Here is a 3,694-nt window from a genome sequence, read left to right as displayed (position 1 = left end):
TCACTCTACCCTCTTAATTTTGCTGTGAACCTAGAAATGCTCTAAAACTAGTAATAATAAAGACTTCAAAAATAAATTAATTATTTTCAAATAAGAGTTTTAAAAAAAACATAAATTACAGTAGCTGATCCCAGGCTTCTCTGAAACACATCCTCCTAATTGAGCAGTAAGTTGAGGGTAAGAACAAAAGTGAAATTGAGAGACTATAAAGATATTTCTTAGAAAGCAGATCCTAGAGTGCTAACTCACATAGAACATGTTTCAAAAAGAGAGAAAATATAAATAATATTAAAGAATTAGTAGGGGGGGAACTTCTTTAATCCAAAAAAAAAAAAGACTTGAGGTAGCAAATCAAGAGTTCCTACTATATTTCAAATAAAATGAATGTGTAAAGACTGCTGCACTTAAAAATAGCGTGGTGGGATTTTTTTTTTGTTTTTTTTCTTCCAAGAGATCTAGGAAAAATGTTAAAAGCATAAAAAAAGCAAACTGTTAAACAGGTTACTCTCAAAGGGATAAAAAGCAGGTTAGTTAAAAAATTCTTCATCATAATATAAAAATCAGTTGATTCTACTAAGCATTTAGAGAAAAAAGTAGTTATCCATGAATTCTATGGCGAAGATAACTAAAGAACTTGATTATATAAGAAAGAATTCACCAATTCGTCCCCTATTTTTCTTATACTTTAAGATTAAACCACTCAAAGTAAACCAAAGGACAGATCACTTAGACATTAATCAAAATTAAGAACTAAAAAATGTAAAAGTTGGAAAGAATTTATATTGAGCCCTAAAACAAGATGTACCTAAACAAGGTAATTTTTCCTTGGCCACAAAATGAAACGACAAAAAAATTTTCCAACAAGATGATGTGGTTATAGTTTTTATAATTCAAGTTAAAATAATGAAGTGTGAGAAGCAGTAAGGTATTTCTCAATTTTCACAAAGGAGTGTAAAATAAAGATGTTCCACTGCTGTAGGCTGGGGGAACTCAGTTATATCCTCAACTCACAGTAAATGATTGATTTCAATAAATAGAAATATATATCATGTTTTTGGAGGAAAACACTTAGTGGCATAAATATAGCCCTCAGCAAATAGAAAACCATGAATCCTTGATGGAAATATTTCACAGAATTAAAAAAACCTCTTAGGGTTACCATATAAATTTTATGCAAGTACACTTCAAATCTCAAAGTGTGTGTATGTGTGTGTGTTTTAGGAGAGTGAGAGTGAAAAATGAAATGATTTTAAAGTTCATCTGAAAAAAATAAATGGCAGGTTAGCCGAAACAAATTACGAAAAAGAAGCAAGCACAGGAGGGCTTAGCTTGGCTTACTACATATTAAAACTTACTGTGAAAACTGTTTATTGGCCCACATATATGCTCTAGAAATAAAATATTTAAAATACCTTCAGATTCCATCCTCGAAAATGGTAGCTGCATCACAGTACCTAATACAGTGACTTAAACATAGTACATACTTAATACGTAGTGCTGGGTGAATTCTTGAATAGAAATGTAGATGATTTTTATTTTATCCTGTGAGCTGAATTTATTCAGTGTCAGAATTTCTAAGTAAAATATTAATATAAATGAATGACCTGCTTGTTCTGTACTTTTGTTTAGCAGGTCACATCATTCTGTGCCAACTCTTGAAAACTGTCAAAATAGTCTGCTAATCTTCACTTGTATTTTGACTCAAATCTAAGTGAATAATGATTGGACTCAAAAATATCTATACTATTTCATGATTATAAATATTTCTATCATATGATTCTTTTCCCCAAAACTAATCTTTCATATCTATTTACTAAGGAACAAGATAAAAATTTTAATCCATATCATTCTATTAATGATTGTGTGGAAATGTTCCTAATAATTTTTGGTGCTTACAATATCTTCTATCCATTAACTGTTATATAATGGTTTAATTGTGGTGACTTTAAAATACGACACAAATTGTTTGACAACCCTCCCTTCTAAAGATGAAGATATACCCCTTCCCCTTGAGTGATGGATTGGATTTAGTGACTCACTTCTAGAGTATAGAATGTGGCAGGAGTGATGAGGTGGGATTAGGTCATAAAAGAGAGTGTGACTTCATCCCTGCTCTAAGATCATTTGCTCTGGGAAGGAGCCAGCTGTATTGTTATGAGGACACTTGAGAAGTTCTATGGAGAGATCCATGTGGCAAGGTATTGAGACCTCCTAACAACAAACCAGCAAGAATTCCACAATGTTTTGCAAGATAACTTAGAAATGGATCCTCCAGTCCCAGTCAAGCCCAGTCAAGTCTAAAATGACTATACCCCAAGTTGAAGTCTTGACTGCAACATCTGAGAAACCCTGAGCCAGAACTACTAATCTAAGCCACTTCCAAATTCTCGAATTACAGAAACTACAAGATAACAAAGGTTTTAAGCTGCTTGGTTTGGGGGTAATTTGTTATGCCAAAACAGATAATACAAATATTATACCGTTAATCTCATAAAAGGCATATTGGCCATCTTTTTAAATGCTATAGAGAATTACGTGTATTAATCTCTGTGTTATGTCTTTCTCAAACTAGTTTGAAGCCATACACTCTGGACCATTTCAACATCATTATTTTAGAAAGATTTTAAAGAAATATAGGATGAAAGGACTTTGATAGTGCTCTAGAGACTGCTGATTAAATGCTATGAACAGATTTAATAATCTAGAAAGAACTTTATTGCTGTCCCATAATTAAATCTATTAATTTTTTTGAAAATAATTTTTCTTCTTAGCAAAAATAAAAACCCTATTTTAGAACAATTAGAAAATGCAAAGTAAAAAAATAAAGCTCATAAGCAATCCTACACCCAGAAATAACATATATCCTTTCATTGTGTGTGCATCTTTATTATTTTTACAAAAGTGAAATCATACTGTGCACAATATTTTTAATTTAACATGTCCACTTGTCATTTGATATCTCTCTTGTAATCTTTAAACATGCTGACTCTAGCCCTTGTCACCTCCTTCATCACTATCAGTCTCCATCAGATTACTATTATCTCTTACCTCAGCAGCTTGCAATGGCCTGCCACGTAGAGGAGACTTCCACTTTTGCCCCATACAGAAGCCAGGTTGATCCTTCTAGAACATTGTTAAGGTCACCTTAAAAAACCTAAATTCTTGTCTATCACCAACAAGGCCCTGCAAAATTTGGCCACTGCCCTCCTTTAAGCTCTCAGTGAGTCCTTGCTCATTGGCTACCTAGTTTGTCATCAGGACCTTATACTTAGCTCTGCCTTGAAATTTTTTCTCCCAGATAGTCATATATGGCTCACTCTTTCAGTTCATTTAGATCTGTTTAAAGATTATTTCCTCAGAGAAATAATCTTTATTTCAATAATCTTCCTTGACCACCCAATCTAAAAAGTCTGCCTCTATCATTTAATTTTTAAAATATAATACATGTCATTACCTAACATTGTAGTATATGTTTGTTTCATTATTTGACACGATATATTTACCTGTTATTTGCCTCCCAAAAAGAATGTCAGTTCCAACAAAGCAGGGACTTCATCTGGCTTATTCATCACTCTATCCACATTGCTTAGAACAGTACCTGGTACAGTTAGGTGCTCAATAAATGTATGTTAATTAAAGGACCATATGGATGTACCATTTTAATTATTAATGCATAATAATTACTTGATATTTA

Source organism: Orcinus orca, chromosome 3 (genome assembly GCF_937001465.1).
Source record: "Orcinus orca chromosome 3, mOrcOrc1.1, whole genome shotgun sequence".
Lineage (NCBI taxonomy): Eukaryota > Metazoa > Chordata > Mammalia > Artiodactyla > Delphinidae > Orcinus > Orcinus orca.
The sequence above is the reverse complement of the archived record's forward strand: the minus strand, read 5'-3'. Positions refer to the sequence as shown.